The sequence below is a fragment of the Lolium perenne genome, chromosome 3, assembly GCF_019359855.2.
Source record: "Lolium perenne isolate Kyuss_39 chromosome 3, Kyuss_2.0, whole genome shotgun sequence".
Taxonomy (NCBI): domain Eukaryota; kingdom Viridiplantae; phylum Streptophyta; class Magnoliopsida; order Poales; family Poaceae; genus Lolium; species Lolium perenne.
Genome location: NC_067246.2, coordinates 333,224,527 through 333,242,557, shown reverse-complemented (window position 1 = coordinate 333,242,557; position 18,031 = coordinate 333,224,527).

Sequence of the window (18,031 nt, the reverse complement as noted above, 5' to 3'; positions counted from 1 at the left end):
CATTATTGTTTACTTGTTCTAATCAAACTTGTGTATGTGGGCGTGTGAGGGGGAACATATGCATTAGATGGAGTAATGGGGGTGGCTAGTGCGGTGTAAGTGATAGAAATTCCGCGATCCACTCGGGTGTTTACCTACTTTGTTACCTCACCAGTGATAAAGAGAATACCATGCTACCGGGGATGTGGGATGACCTTGCCACTTCTCCATGACTAGATCTAGCATGTTCTTATTTTAACTTCATGTCATAGAACTTAATGCTATACTCTGATTTTTCTTAATTACTAGGGCGTTATGATTTAATTTGCATATTGGTGGAGTATAAGAGAGATTAATACACAAAAGATCTCTATGTTAGGATGTAACTAGTAACTTGTCATGAAACCTTTATGTTGCAATCATATATGTCAATTCTAGTGTTCCATTGTCTACCACTTTATAAAAGAGAGAGTGCATTTGTGAAACTATGAACCCGAGTCCATTTTTAATCATAAGAAACACCTTCCCAACACTTTATACACATTTTTTATTTTTAGTGAGCGCCGCAAAAAATATTACTAGAATTGACATATATGATTGCATGTTTATTTACCCCTATCATAGCATCTTGAATTGTTAAGTTGAAAGTGAAAGCAAATATGAGTAATGTGCTTGACAAAAAGTACAGGTTGAATGCCTCATGCCCCGTGAAACAAATACCTCTCGAACTAGCTACTCAACTCGGGCCACAATGCAAGTTCAAGTTAAAGTCATTGCAAGTAATAATAACGTCATCAAGAGCGTCAACTGGGGTACCTCTTATCCCAGGACATGGAACAAGCCCATGTCAAAATGACAAGACAAACAAACACAATGAACAATCTCAACACTCTTTTTATTTACCAAGGGTATACTTTTTATTGTAAAGTGCATCACTGAGGGTCCACTATTGCGTGTAAGTAAATTTCCACCATGCATTTCTCGCATGGCTTGGGTTAGCCGCCCAGGCGTCTCTCTATCCATTTATACTCACTCCTCAAACTTACCAAGTTTCCACAATTATTTCACTCAATGTTAGGCATTCATAGACAAAAGTACATGATATCAACTAAATAAATTAAGAGCAATGTTGAAAGATTGCCATGTGACAGAACATATGAGCTAACTCCCAACCAATATTCTTGTCAGGCACACAACTTCATAATCTTGATCACAATGGTTCAAGTTTATTAAGTGCAAATAAATGTAAAGTGTGCATCAAGTTCGTGAGAGCTTTTTAACCAACTATTCCCATAACAGGCAATAACATAAGAATTTTAATTCGTAAGCATAGATAATACAATGTAACATGATAAAATAGTTGGAATAGTATAAAACTAATAGGTAGATATGGTGGACTCACAGGAAAAAAAACTTTGGACGATGGTGTTGGAAAACAAGTTTTTACTTGTTGGAATTTTTGGGCTAGCGAGAGGGAGAAAGTTGACCGTCTAAATGCATGCATAAGTGTCCATAGAACTAATCAATCCATGTTAAAAAAGTAAAGTAACATTCAACATCAAAACACGAATAAGAAATAGTTCTTGATAAAACACTTGCAAATTGATATTCATTAAAAAGCACATGAATCATGCAACTATATGTATCTTTTTGAATCAACTCAACATCCTCTTCCCAATCTTTTTTATAGAATTCAACTTAATTCAACCCAAACTTCCAGTAGCCCTCCCATAACATAAATGAAATATGGTGGTCTCAAAAAATAAAAACCAAACAGAAATAAAAAGAACAAAAAGACGCTCCAAGTTTTTGCGATAAAGTGCATTGATCAAAAAACAAAAGTTAGACGTGTGCAAACCGAGAGTGTGTCAGTCCAGTGGGGTTGTCTAAACATACCCAAGCTTATGGTCTTCACCATCCTTGGATAGCTCTTGTTGCATCTCCTCTAATTCATGTGAAAAAACTTCAAAACACCATTTCTCCCATTTCTTTTCTGTGGGGTGGACATTAGTAGGCACAAAACAATTGAATTGCTTGCTGTATGAAATCCTTAAACAAAAGCAAGAAACATATACAGAAAGTGTATAATGTTGTATTCCTTCTCATAAACTCAACTGGATAAAAGAGATTCAACTTAAAAGTTCAAAGAATGCATAAAACAAAATGGGACAGAATCTGTCCTGAAAAATAGCACCAGCAAAATGAATTTGTTTACCCCGTTTATATATGTCCTAAAATCACGAAAACATTCACGCATACAGAGGATGAAACTTTGCAACTACTGTTCCAATTTCAGCTCATTCTCAGTCACATAATTGAAATTAAAAATCATACCGTGCACAGATTCGTGCTGGAATAAAATCTCCGAATGCAAATAGCAACTTTTTCAAACCAAAACGGGTAAAACTTAGCACTTTATTAAAAATTTCAGAACTAAAGCTAAACTAAGTGTCTTGTTACAGCAAGAGGACACAAAGAAAATCAAAAATAAAAAACAACCGGGTTGCCGCCGTAAAGCGCTTTTTTATAGCCATGTAGCTAGGCTTACTTACTTGATATTTATGATGGACGAAGCTCATGAGGGAGCTTGAACTTTGGTGTGTCCCTCTTCCCTGGGAAGTGTTCCATGCATTTCTTGTGTGGAAATCGAAACTTCACATTCCCTTCTTTTGAATCAAAGATAGCGCACATGTGGTACGAAGAAATGGTCTTCCAAAAATAATTGGACTAGAGGTTTTATTCCCATATCCATGATTAGAAAATCAACTGGTACAAAAGTCATATGTAACTCTATCATAACATCACTTAATTTTCCAAAAGCATGTTTAATAGAGTGATCAGCAAGTGCAAGTTCAATAGAGCATTTTTCAAGATTCTTCAGTTCAAGTACTTCATATAATTCTTTAGACAAAACAAAGATACTAGATCGTAGATCCTAGATCTAATATAGCATGGTGTGTCTCTTTTCCAATTGTTACTAGTACTTTGAGAATCCATATATTCCCAACTTAGGTGTTATCATAGCTTCTTGGTTGTACTTAGCAATCTTTTTGTTTACAACATGATTAGCAATATAAGAACCAAAACATGCTTCGTTGGTGTTCATGGAAGGATTACTTGCAAACTTTTGTAAGATATATACTAATTCATGCAAGCTACAATTCTCTAACTCGAGTAGTGGTTCCTTGACTTCACTAAGCATTTTAACTTCCTCATCTTGTTTCTCATTCATTATCATAATAGTTTCCTTAGCAGTTATTTGTTGCTCATGAATGTGTTCCCAAGATTTATTTATTACTTCTTGATAATATTTTATTGTTTCCTCATGTTTTTGGGCTACAATGGTGTTCTTTAACGAGGAAACTTCCTTAGGGGGATGATCTACTCTTTCAAACAAAGCATCTTTGTCGTTGCCTATTCGACGTTATCCCGGAGGAGGGACCCTCACGGAGGGGGAAAAATAGGGGCCATAGGGCGGAGAGCACTCGGGACGGTGGTACGCGATTTACCCAGCTTCGGAACATCTGCTCGAGGACATGGTCTATTGCTGCTTGTCTGAAATTATCTGGGTGCTTTCGCATTGTTGCAATAAGTTGTGGTTGTGGCTCCACGGTTTATAAAGACGCCCGGATCCCTTCGACGTCCGCCGCTGCATCGCAGGATTGCAGGTCAGCTTCCCCTCTTCCCATCTCAATCTTTCGCTTCTTCTTGGTCCCAACGTAGATTGGTTTTGCTCGCTTGCTGCGGCGGGCGTGGCCGGGCTGCCGGAACCAACGCCGGTTGCCGGAATTCGAGGAATCATGGTAGTGAGGAAGCGCTTGCACTCTGCAATCCTTTATTGATTTCGATTAATTATTTGTACTGACTATCTAGTATGTACATGCCTATGCCTGCTGTTCTTCTTTGGAGATAGCAAAGTTTCCTGTTCTTCTTTAGTACGTACATGAATTTGTATTGCTAGTGTGCCAAATCCTTCTTCAATCACACTCATGTGTAAGGCCACATGCATGATTCTGAGGATCTCTGTCAATTGACACGAAGTATAGATTGTAGATTGTAGAACACCTTGATTGAATTGGATTAATCATTGTCTGCTGGATTAACTATCTTATACTCCGCTGTTACTTTCTCTTCTTGCATGCCAGATATTGAATGTTGTTCCTGTGATTCCTCCAAATGATGATCCAAAGTTTTTTGGGCAAATAACTATGTCACAGTACTCCTATACTTGTATATAGTTAAAATTTTCATTCTTGAACAAAATTCAGTAATTTAATCATGTTAACTATATATATACAAACGTATCCCCGTATCCTTGTTTTTCAAAAAATGCCGTATCGGCGTATCGCGGTATCCGTATCCGTATCCGGGCAACATAGAGTAGCAGAATAGAGTCACTTAAACAGAGCAAACTACTGCCGACTAGTGAAAAGAGCAAAGAACTGGATGCAAGAAAAAGATGATAGAGGTCACAATTAATACATATCAATTGGAACATTGTCTCGATCACAAATAGCTCAGTTCTTTATCGAAAAAAAAAACAAAGAGCTCACTTATCACCCAGCAAGTAGTAACAAGTGCTCGATGATCTTTTATTTTATTGAGCTAGCTACTCAGCGCCCGGCTAGCTAACAAGCACACAACCCGGCCAGCTCAGTTCCTAGCTAGTAATCGTCTGCAACTGTTTTATCATCCGAGCATACATCGGCAGGATGAAGGAGGAGGCACACATTGTTGATGGCACTATATCCGGTTTCCATCAGTGGATCCCCTTTGTTTTGAAGTTCATTTTCTTTCACTTCTTTGATTTGGCTCCAGCCCTTTCCACGTTGCCTGCTCCACACGAAGGCAGGGCCGGTCCATAGATTTCGGGGGTCCTAGGACGAAATGACACAAAGGGCCTCTTGTTCATAGTGGCTAAGTTTTTCTAGGGCAGGGGGCGATGGCCCCCTACTCTAAAAAAATTCTTAAAAATATCCATTTATACTAAATTTATATATATTACTTAAAGTTTAAGCATGATTGTTGTTCTAGACCCCTTAACTATCTCAGTCAAGCTTCACCACTTGGTCACACACAACAAAATTTCTAAAAATCAGAAATGTGTATTGTTTGTGTACATGTGTACTGTTTGCGAGAAATAGAAATAATCAGAGAATTTTTTTATGAGGGTCGGTGTTGTTCTGCATATTTGAGAAGGAGTCGGTGTATATATAGACACGTTAAGCTACAACTTCAACCTTCTATATTTTCTAGAACTATTCCAAACTCTACTGCCTAAAGAGTATGAATATAAATATAATAAATGTGCAAACATATCTTAGACTAGGGCCCTAATTGTTGAGAGCCTGGGGCGAGCGCCCCTCTGCCCCGCCCTATGGGCCGGCCCTGCACGAAGGCCGCGAGCAGGAGAATCACGAGACACACCGGCTTGAGCTGCATCATGGAAACTTTTAATTACCTAAACCCTTCCGCAGCTGGATACGAGTGAACTGCGTTGATCTGCCTGTGCATTGCTGCTCTCGTCCCTATATGGGGGTATTTATACTCTCAGCGTTAGGTAGTGCATAAGTTAAGCAATGAATTTAAACATATTTTCCACATATCAAGACAATGCGCTTGTATTTGTCTGTGTAACCGTGCTACCTAGTGGAAATGAAACAAAGTAACACTTATGTGACTGTCCCCAATATATCAAGATGGTACCAAAGTATTTCTAGCCATGCATGCATTCCTCTGTAGGCTGTAGCTCCAACTACCTCCTTCGATTCTACACTCAAGGCGAACCTTGTTTGATGCTTAGCTTGTCCCGACTATTTTTTATTGTTTCTTACCAACGTGACAAAAAAAAAACCCCGAAGTTATGCCCTTAGTGATTTATCTTTAAATGTTTGTGTATTTCTCATCATAGTGGAAACAAACAAACCAACACATATATCCAATTTTGAGAAAGAGTAAAATACATGTACGATCACTTAACTTGTTTCGTATTCTCAGAGCGGTCACTGAAGTCAGGAAAGTGAAAGTTACGGTCACTCAATACTCGGTGTTTGATCAGTACGGTCACTGCGGCTGTTTGGCTACGTTTCGTGCTGACGTGGCATACCATTGACTGGATTGATAGGAGCTGCGTGAGACCGCACACTCTCGTCAGGGTTCTTTTGTAAAATCAGGAGAAAATCATCCTACTACGGCATTTACCCACCGCCCCCCCATAATTCGGATCGTTTTGGGAGTTAGAAGAAGAGACGCGAGGCGGAGTCATCGTTGTGGCCGCTGCATTGGTCGAGATCCGCGGGCGATCTCAGAGCATCTTCACTCATCGTCTCGTATGGGCTCTGACGCAGTTGTTTTAGAGCCTATATGAAGGTCGTTAGAGGTAAAATAAAAATAGAGCCCGAGCGGCTGCCAGTTGTAATTTCTATATTTTTTTTTTAAATATACCACAATTCATAGAGATAGTTGATTCATAGATAGTTCGGCCATAATTGGCCAATATTTGTACAAATTTAAAAACATAGACATAAAAAACCATAAAATCTAGTAACCGCCGCCGTTGCCGCGACGCCCTAGCCCTAGGCGACGCTTCATCTCTGCCGCGTAGTCCTCCTCCTCGTCGATGGAATCCTCCATCGGCTGCGGGAGGTAGCTGCAGCCCTGGCCGGCGTCCCGCGCCTCTTGCGCGGCTTGCTGGACTGGTCAGCGTCGTCGCCGCTGTCCGGGTTGATGACGAAGCCGAGGCAACGACGCCGCTCACCGCGCTCCACGCCTTGGCGAACTCGTCCGTCGCGGCGAAGGACTCAATTTGGGCTTTGCGCAGCCCCGGGAACTCCTCCGGTTCGTCCTCCGCCTTGACGATGGACACCGCCGCCTTGTACTTCAGCGGTGGCATCCACTCACGCTGGCGCGGCGGAGATGGTTGACGGCGCTCGCGGATGACGACGCCGCCGCCTCCATGGCAGCGCATGCGAGCAGGATCCTCCTCCGACTCGTCCTTCACAGTCACCAAGAAGCGCAGCGACGGTGTGTTATACGAAGAGTGCCTCGCCGAGGACCCACGCGTGGAGACGGAGCGAGAGGAGGAGGAGGCTTGGCGCCGCGCCGCCCACTGGCCATTGCCGCGCGGGGGCGCCAGCTGCAACTGCCGTGGCGGCATTTGCAGCGGCAAGTCGTTCCCGTCAACGATGTAGCCGAGGACCCACGCGAGGGTCCTCCCGGGCGCGCTCCACCACCGTTGCGTCCGCTGGCGTTGTTTTTCGCCTGTGGGTCGCCGCAGGCGTCGTCATCCGCGACGATTTGAAGCCATCGGTGGCCGAAGCCGTTGGCGGCAGCGCCTTCTTGCTCTTGGCGGCCCATGGCGAAGGTGTTGGAGAAGGTTTGGGGGAGATGGCGAGGGCTGGAATGTGGGGCGAGAGAGCATGTGCGGGGGTTTATATGGTGCTGAGGGGGCGTTGACGAGCATTAACATCGGCGCTGAAGATGAGCAGCATTAACGCCGACGCAAAAGGCGAGCATGCGAGCAGCCTTTGACAGGCGCGGAAGGTGGGGAGGAAGACGACTCCACCGACACTGACGAGGTGGGTCCACAGCCACGAAGAAGGCGTCCACATCTCCCTTGACAAAGAGCGATGCGGCCCGTTCGTTGGCCGGACGTACGGTGACCCTCCGCCTTACATATAGTTAAAACTCTAACGGTTTCCTATAATTTCATCTGCGAATGCAAGCCGATTTAGTTCGTTTGTTGAATCTTTAGCAATATTGTATGACAATGGTGAAGTGAACATGTCGCATGTTTGTTTGAATTTCGTTTTGGGAGACTGAAAGTTCGGAGACTGAAATTTTACTCTTACTCTTTTGGTTTCAAGATTTTCAACTGAATAAAAATTGTGATGTGTGTATGTAGGATTACAGTGATTCAGATCATCCGAATTTCTTATCTAGGTTCAGATAGAGCAAAGTTCTATGTTAAGTTGAATCATGCGGTTACTTTCTGGGTACGGAAGAGAACATGGCATATGTTGGCGGCCACGTAGAGCAGGGCGGGAGGTGGCGGCGTAGAGCAGGGCGTGAGGCGGCAGCGCCGTGAAAGGGGTGGGAGGCGGCGCCGCAGCGAAACTGCGAAAGGCCGTGAGGTGGGTGCAGCGAAGGGGGAAGACGTGTCGGACGGATTTGGGAACATAGAGGAAACCTGTCCCGCGTGTGTAGGAGGCTACCACGATCTTTTGCTCATTTTGCAAAAGGCACCCTCACGAGCTGCCTGGTCTCACACGGGTCCAAATCAATCCAGTCAATCGTAGCCAAATGGCCGCGGTGACCGTATGGAGCGAGGGGAGAGTATTCAGTGACCGTAGCTTGCACTTTTCTAACTTCAGTGACTCGTCCGAGAATACGAGACACGTTCAGTTACCGTATATGTATTTTACTCTTTGAGAAACCTCTTGCACCACACCCTATCCCCAATGTATCAAGACTATGCCTTTTCATGCATGATCCTAGGGGCATGGCAAGCTAGCTGGTTGAAGTCAAGTACCAACAATAACTCGTTTGATTCTTCCTTGAAGGTGAGCCGTGATTGGTGGATACCTTATTTGAGCCGAACACAATCTTAAGGTACTACAATTTTTGTTTGGTGTGATCCGTTTTAATATTGGCTTCAAATGCGCTTTTTATGGGATGTCCGAAGTCCAAAGCCGCGACACGCCCTGTTCACTTCAGAAGACCGGCTTCCCATGTAGAGAGCCCGGTCCATTTCTTTCATGCGTCCGTGTGAAAGCCCACTTCTTAAACGGACCGTAGCTCCAAGGCAACACCCAGGCCCGTTCCCTTCGGAAATGAGATAATTTAGCCCCGCCCCATCGAGAGAACAAACCCATTGTTGTCTCCAGCCTGAACTCATCGTTGATCGTTCTCCACAGAATAATAGAAAAGGAGTATTCCCCGGTTTGAAACATACACGATAGATTTTATCGCTCTCAAGGGCAAGCATGCATGATTGACAATTGTCTCATTTGAGAAAGACGTAGTTGTTAGAAATAGATAGCTTGTATTACCAGGAGTCAAAGGCCACAATATATAGTACAGGTACATGTGTAAATATACAGGAAGCCCCTAACATATGGAAAAACTACAATATGAAAATATATACTCTAACACCCCCTCAAACTCATGGTGGATCCACAACACCGAGTTTGGAGAGTAAGAAGTCATGCTGCGCTCGAGTTTGTGCCTTTGTAAAGAAATCCGCCAACTGCAAATCTGAAGGCACATAATGAACCGCAACAACCTCATCCTGTACCTGAGCACGTGTATAAAAAGCATCAACACCAATATGCTTGGTCAGCTCATGCTTGACCGGATCAAGTGCAATACTGATAGCACATGTACTGTCAGACAAAAGTGGAGTGAGTGTCGTAACAGAGACCCCAAAATCTGCAAGCAACCACCGTAACCAGATCACCTCAGCAATCAACAAAGGCACAGCCCGCAGCTCAGCCTCAACACTCGAACGGGAAACCGCTACCAAATTTTTCGTCTTCCAAGCAACAAGCGAACCACCAAGAAACGCACAGTAAGCAGAAAGTGAACGACGATCCGTAGGATCACTCGCCCACGTAGCATCCGAGTAGCACCGGAGATGGAGAGAGCTGGAACTAGGAAAGAAAAGGCGACGAGTAATCGTGCCACGATGATAACGAAGAACATGTAGGAGATGACTGTAGTGAAAGTTGGTAGGAGCTGAGACAAACTGACTCGGAATATGAACATGATAAGAAATATCAGGACGAGTGACAGCAAGATAAACAAGACTCCCAACAAGATGGCGATAACGTGTGGGATCAGGAAGAGGATCACCATCAGTAGGACGAACCTTAACATTAAGCTAAGTAGGAGTGTCAACCGTGCGCTCATCCCCAAGAGCAGCACGGGCAAGAAGATCCTGAATGTACTTTTCCTGAGAGATAGAAAAGTCATCAGAAGTAGAGGAAACCTCAATCCCAAGAAAATAGCGAAGAGGGCCAAGATCAGTCATAAGAAACTGATCACGAAGACGAGCCTTGACAAAGGCAATATACTCAGGATCATCACCAGTAATGATCATATCATCAACATAGAGAAGGAGAAGAGTGCGCCCACGAGGAGAAGTGTGAACGAAAAGTGCTGGATCATGAAAACTAGGAGAGAAACCAGCAGCAGTCACCACAGAGGCAAAGCGCTCAAACCAGACACGAGGGGCCTATTTCAGGCCATAAAGAGAACGTCGAAGACGACAAACCATCCCATCGGAAACAGAATACCCAGGAGGAGGCTGCATGTAAACCTCCTCACTCAACTCGCCATTAAGAAAAGCGTTCTAAACATCAAGCTGGGATACAGACCAGCGTCGAACAGAAGCAACAACAAGAAGAGTACGCACAGTGGTCATATAAGCCACGGGGGCAAAAGTCTCATCATAGTCACGGCCGTGCTCCTGCTGAAAACCACGAGCCACAAGATGCGCTTTATAGCGCTCAAGAGATCCATCAGAGCGGGTCTTAATTTTATAGACCCACTTACACATGATAGGACGAACACCAGAAGGGGGAGAAACAAGATCCCAGGTGCCAGTGCGCTCAAGCGCAACAATCTCCTCAGCCATGGCAAGCTGCCTTTCAGGATGACGCTCGGCATCCCGATAAGAAGTCGACTCGGAGATGACAGAGAGACCATACTGACTAGGAGAGTAACGGGCTGGAGCATGACGCTGACGAACGGCCGTGAAGAGGGAAGCTCATCGGCGGAAGACGACTCATCAGAAGAAGAGGAAGAAGGAACAACAGAGGAAGGATCCGAAGCCGGAGAACGAGGAGTACTAGGGGAACTATACGGAGGAGAGGATGGCGCCGAAATCGAAGGGGGCGCATCAGAACTAGGAGCTGGAGGAGAAGGGACAGCAGGAGGTGCATCCGGAAAAAGAAGAAACGATATATCATCCACCGGGTAAGTAACAGAGGTGGGGCGAGGATAGAAGGGACGCGTCTCATCAAACGTGACATCATGAGAGACGCGCATCCGACGACCAACGGGGTCCCAACAGCGATAGCCCTTATGCTCATCACTGTATCCGAGAAAAACATACTCAACAGACTGAGCGATCAGTTTGGTGCGTTCGCGAGGAGGAAGAAGGACATAGCAAACACAACCAAATAAACGAAGAGTCGAGTAGTCTGGAGAGCTACCAGAAAGACGCTCGAGAGGAATGCCACCTTGAAGGGCAGCAGAAGGCTGAATGTTAATGAGGTAAGTCGACGTAGCGACAGCGTCAGCCTAGAAATGAGGCGGAAGAGAGGAAGCAATCATCATAGCACGTGTAGTCTCAAGAATATGACGATTCTTTCGGCGACACAATTTTGGCATGGGCGCCGGGACATGAGAACTGAACGAGGGTGCCCTTCTTAGCAAGTACACCATGCAGGTGCTGGGAGATATACTCTCCTGCAGAATCATCACGAAACACACGAATAGGCGTGGAATACTGAGTATGAACCATAGCCGCAAAACGCTGATAAATAGAGAGCAACTCACTACGAGAGCGCATAAAAAACAACCAGGTGTACCGTGAAAAATCATCAATAAACAAAATATAGTATCGATGCCCCCCTTTTGAAGGAAAGGGAGCCGGACCCCAAACATCTGAATGAACTAAATCAAAAGGTCGCTGAGATACAGACACACTAGTAGGATAGGGAAGCTGAATCTGTTTGTCTAACCTACAACCCTGACACGAATGTAAAGACACATCTCCTGAGACAGACCCCAGAAGACCACGATGAACTAATGACGATAAACGGGAGCCACAAAGGTGACCCAGCCGATGATGCCACTGCTGAAAAGATCCAGTGACAGAAGCAGCAACCGCAGGAGAACTAGCAGATGAAGTGTGAGCAGAAGGGACGCGAAACCAGTCTAACTCCCAGAGCCCCGGGGACTCAAGGCTGCGAGGGCCAGCTCCAACCAGGGCATGTGTACTTCGGTCCTGAACATCACAAGAATCAGCGTCAAGAATGACGCGACAACCAGAATCAGTAAGCTGACTAGCAGAAAACGGGTTCATCTTAAGACTAGGAACACGAGAAACATCAGGAACAGAGAAAGAGGAAGTAAAAAGGGTGCTGTCGAGGGTACTCCTCGGCAATGCCCTCCGATTGGGGCTTAGGGTTGATGGAATCCTGTAGGCTGACACGAGACATCGGTTAACAGACAAGCGGGGAGAGCGATTTACACAGGTTCGGGGCCCTCGATGAGGTAAAACCCTTACGTCCTGCCTGTCTGATCTTGATTATGATAATATCGGGTTACAATGGGGTGCCGAAGGTTTCGGCTGTGATCTCGTCGAGAGGCTAAGTGCTGCGGCGACCTAGCTCTAGACTTACGATGGCTAAAGTTCCTAAGATTGTTCGTGTCCCCCGGCAGCCCCTCTCCTGGCCTTTATATAGGAGGCAAGGTCTCAAGAGATCTGTCCGGGTACGACTAGGTTTACAAAAGACCTAGCTCTAAACTTTCCTTGTTCGGCTCCTCTCTTTCTTGTTCTTCAAGGAATCTTCTCCAGCATCGTCCTAGTGGCCTTCCTTGCCATCGGGTATCTTCATGGGCCTCCAGTTGGGCCGCACAGGATAGGGCAATGTCAGTTACCCGAAGGGTAATGCCCACGTCAGTAGTCCCCGTTGACCTTGCACCTTAGCACTCGTAATTTCAGAGGCTTTCTTTAGGGTGCAATCTCTTGGCGTGTTTTTCATCGCACCAATGCTTGCTGAAATATGCAGACAAGGTTTATGATGATGTGGTTCGGGTATCGCGGATCACTGCAATGCTTCACAGAGACAAAACTTATGTTTTCATTAATGAAGTAAGCAAGAACTAAGGGGCGACAAGTAGCCATGCGGAATAAAAGAGGAAAAAGAAAACTAGATGTTATCCGTCCTGTTGAAACAAGAGGAGGGTTCTTCTTATCTTCGAGCTTGTCCGTCGCGTCAGCGGTTTCGGAAGCTTCACCAGTTTCACCGGTAGTCCTGGCGGTAATTGCCAGGGTTTTATTTTCTCCTATAACTGTTGTGCCATCTGCTGCCGAAGTTTTTACTGTTGAAGCTTCTAGGACAGGATCGGCTGGCTTCTTCTTTGTTTTCCTGATGCGTTCATCTTCCTTATTATCTTGTGCGGACGTTTTTGAAGGGGGGTCAATGCTGGCGCAAAGTTGACGTGGGAGTTAGAGATATCTGTGGTGTAACTTTTCTTCAGTTCCCCGGCAACGGCGCCAGAAAAAGCTGCTTGATAGCGTGTAGACACACGTCCATTGGGAACCCCAAGAGGAAGGTGTGATGCGTACAGCAGCAAGTTTTCCCTCAGTAAGAAACCAAGGTTATCGAACCAGTAAGAGCCAAGAAGCACGTTGAAGGTTCTTGGTGACGGAGTGTAGTGCGGCGCAACACCAGGGATTCCGGCGCCAACGTGGAACCTGCACAACACAACCTAATTACTTTGCTCCAACGTGACAGTGAGGTTGTCAATCTCACCGGCTTGCTGTAACAAAGGATTAGATGTATAGTGTGGAAGATGATGTTTGCAGAAAACAGTAGAACAAGTATTGCAGTAGATTGTATTCGATGTAAAAGAATGGACCGGGGTCCACAGTTCAGTAGAGGTGTCTCTCCCATAAGATAAATAGCATGTTGGGTGAACAAATTACAGTTGGGCAATTGACAAATAAAGAGAGCATAACAATGCACATACATGTTATGATGAGTAGTGTGAGATTTAATTGGGCATTACGACAAAGTACATAGACCGCTATCCAGCATGCATCTATGCCTAAAAAGTCCACCTTCAGGTTATCATCCGAACCCCTTCCAGTATTAAGTTGCAAACAACAGACAATTGCATTAAGTATGGTGCGTAATGTAATCAAAAAATACATCCTTAGATATAGAATTGATGTTTTATCCCTAGTGGCAACAGCACATCCACAACCTTAGAGGTTGCTGTCACTCCCCCAGATTCAATGGAGGCATGAACCCACTATCGAGCATAAGTACTCCCTCTTGGAGTTACAAGCAATGACTTGGCCAGAGCCTCTACTAGCAACGGAGATCATGCAAGATCATAAACAACACATAGATAATAGATTGATAATCAACATAGCATAGTATTCCATATTCATCAGATCCCAACAAACGCAACATGTAGCATTACAGATAGATGATCTTGATCATGTTAGGCAGCTCACAAGATCCGACAATGATAGCACAATGAGGAGAAGACGACCATCTAGCTACTGCTATGGACCCATAGTCCAGGGGTGAACTACTCACACATCAATCCGGAGGCGACCATGGCGGTGTAGAGTCCTCCGGGAGATGATTCCCCTCTCCGGCAGGGTGCCGGAGGCGATCTCCTGAATCCCCCGAGATGGGATTGGCGGCGGCGGCGTCTCTGGAAGGTTTTCCGTATCGTGGCTCTCGGTACTGGAACTATCATCGACGAAGGCTTAAGTAGGCGGAAGGGTAGGTCAGGGGGCCTCACGGGGGCCCCACACCACAGGTCGGCGCGGCCAGGGCCAGGGCCGCGCCGCCCTGGTGTGTGGCCACCCCATGTGACAAGGTATTAACTTGTCAATGCCTACAAGTAGTAGACTAGGGTTCCGTTGGATGTAGAGGGCAAGTAGATCTCGAAGGTTTCAGCCGAAAAGTACTCGACGATTGTAAAAGCTAGGGTTTGAGAAACAATGATTCGATCCTTTCTTTGTCCCTCGACTCCCCCTTATATAGAAGTTGGAGCCGAGGGATTCGTGATACACAAGTTTACAGAGTCCGGGAGGGTTTCTGACCCGTCCCGTAAGATTACAAATTACACTTCCTATTACAACTCTATCTTTCCATAATAACATCTTGGGCTTCTGAATCTTCTTATTCTTCGAGTCATGGGCCTTGAATAAATCCCGGGTACCATCTTCGGCAGGCCCATTGGGGATGCCTATGTCAGTAGCCCCCGAGATTTTGTTTGAATCGTAGAGTCAAGGAAAATCTCCACTTTTATATTTATTCAATAGCCTTGAACTTTACCATATATCTTTGCATATAAATTTCTATATTGTACAGGGATAATGGTAGTTGGGGCTAGTTCATCTGACGGATCAGGTACTAGTTAACTTCTCTAGTGGCAATCCGCAAAAACCTACTTCAAGATCACGTCCCTGGACATGATCTCGGGATACTGGTGTAAACTTCGACAGGTGCCGCTTAAGGTCTTACCATTCTGTCGAGTCCCAGTCATATTTATCGGGTACCTAACGCGTCCGTTAGGATTTTTCTTCGTATCTGTTGATACGGAAAAAAGTAGCAAACCGACATCAGAGACGGCGCTACGCCACACAGAACGGATCTGGGGTCTTACCTTCGTAGAGTTTTGCGGCATTCAGAAATTATTCGCAACTTTGGCGTTCTGAGAATATATTGTCGAGTGCTTATTCGGCTGTTGAAATAGCACATTTTATTGAGTCAACGGATGACTTATATTGCTCTCCCAATGGGAGTATATGTAGAGTTATCTATATAACTCGAAATATGCTCCCCCCTTTCTTTTTTCTTTACCTCTATCTTTTTTACATTTTCATCGGGCACGCGAACAGCGTTCCCGATGGGAGTAGCCCCCGAGGCTACAGCCAAGAACTAGTGCTTGGTTGTAGGCTCAACACTTTAATGCGTCGTGTCGCTATATTGTCATTCCTTCTCGAACTTTTATATCTATCGGGTGCGCGAACAGCGCTCCCGATGGGAGTAGCCCCCGAGGCTATGAACAAATGCTTGCATTTGATCATAGGCTCCCGCAATTTCTATATTGTCATACTCGACTTTTACTTTTTTCCAAAAGTAGCCCCCGAGCCTTTGGGCAAAAACTTGTATTTGATCAAAGGCTCCCGCAATTTCTATATTGTCATACTCGACTTTTACTTTTTTCCAAAGTAGCCCCCGAGCATTTGGGCAAAAACTTGTATTTGATCAAAGGCTCCCGAAGTAATAGATAAATTTTCCTGCCACCAATCTTCTTATTTCATACTTGTCGAGATTTTTCCCTTGGTCAAAGTGACCTCAGTTCTGACAATATCCATGACCTTGTATCCAAGAAACTCGAGTGCTGCTATCTCTGCCTTGTGTGTCCAGATTCCCTACCATGTTGACACGTCGTGCAAGTGGGGGACACACGTCCTCCGCTTTTCCTGACGCACGTACTGTAGCGCCTATTCTGTTCCATTGAAGTAAAAATACATTTTTACCCTTTAATTACGAATTCCTTGTCCACCGCACGATTTCTCCATCCAACGGTGCGTCGATTCAGCACACGTTTATTTAAGATCATCGTCTTCCTCCTTCTACACTTTCGCTCGCGCCGCTTCTCTGCTCTCATCTGCCCAAATCCTCCTTTGCGCCCCATAGTTCCTTGAGCTCTGCCACGCTCGCGCTGTGCTACTGCGCCATTGTTAATGCCACTGCGCAGACTCACCAGGCACAGTACTCCTGAATCCTCGATGGCTGCAGCGGATCTGGGAAGCGCGGAGTGGGAGAGATCCAAAATCTCCGCCCAAGACATCAACATGCTGAAGAAACTGGGGATCAGCAAGAAGCCAGACGCACTGCGCTTCCCCAGCGAGGAAAGCTACCCAACCCCTCCAATGGAGTATCGGGTTAGTTTTGTTGATCATCTCATCCGCGGCCTCTCTGCCCCTATTCACAATTTTCTTCGGGGGTTGCTTTTCATGTACGGATTGCGACTCCACCATCTCACTCCCAACTCCATTCTCCACATCTCGATCTTTATCACCCTCTGCGAGTCCTTCCTTGGAGTTCAGCCTAACTGGGCTTTATGGAAGCGTCTCTTTTTCTGTCGCCACAATGGCTCTGCCAACATCGCCTATAATATAGGTGGCATCGTTATCTGCGTCCGCCCTGATGTCGAGTATTTTGATGTCAAATTCCCTGACTCAGTTCAAGGGTGGCGCAAAAAATGGCTATACATCCACGAGGAGAACCACGGGTCTGTTGAAGACAATATTCCTCCTTTTGACGGTGCCGAAAGAATCTATCGCCGCCGATCCTGGGATGCAGAGGCTACCGCCGAAGAAAAAGCGGCGACAGAGGCACTGATGACTCGCATCCGCGAGCTTCAGAATACCCGTGGCCAAGAGTTATCGGGTATCCAAATCACGGCATATTTCCTTAGGATTAGAGTGCAGCCTCTACAAGCTCGCAAAAATCCCCTCTGGAAGTATGCTGGCGACGAAGATGTGGATCGCTTGTCAGTGGATTTGCCGGTCAAGGACTTAGAAAAACTTGTCCGAAAAATCTCCTCCCTCAACAAGAAAGATCCAGTCCCCTCATCTTGCCGCGTGGAGCCGTATAGCGCCACCAACCCTCTTCCTGAGGTAATTTATTCGTGTGAACTATTTTTGTCGACCACTGTTTTTGTTTTTGTTGACATCCTTTGTATGACTTTTTTTTGTTGACATTCTTCTGTTTTGTAGAACCATCCAAATCTTGTTTCTCTTCCTCCCCTTCCTGAAGGTGGAGAAGTCGAGGAACGGGCCATTGTCACCGATGACAACCAGTGTACTTCTCGCCCTGAGAGTGAAGCCACAATTTCCCGAAAATCTGCGGTATCCTCTGAAAAAGAGACTGAATCTGAGGGAACTACCTCAGTACCTTCTCCTCCTCCTGCTGTTTCTCCAAAGAACAAAAGGAAGAGGAATGAAGTCGAAGATTCCGGCACCTCCAAAGCCGAAGAAGCTGGTCCTTCCGAAGGGAAGAAAGCTTTCGACCCTTTTTTGGATGCCCTCATCAGCTCGTAAGTCACTATGCTTTGTTGTTTATCTTGCAAAAATACTTGTCGTCGTTTTGCTTATATTGTCGACGTTTTATTGCAGTGATGACGAGGAAGAAAATCCACCTATTGACGTGGCTGCTCGAACGAGCACGTCGCGTACTTTAGTTGTTTCGGATGCTCAGCCTGACGTGGAGGAAACTTCGCC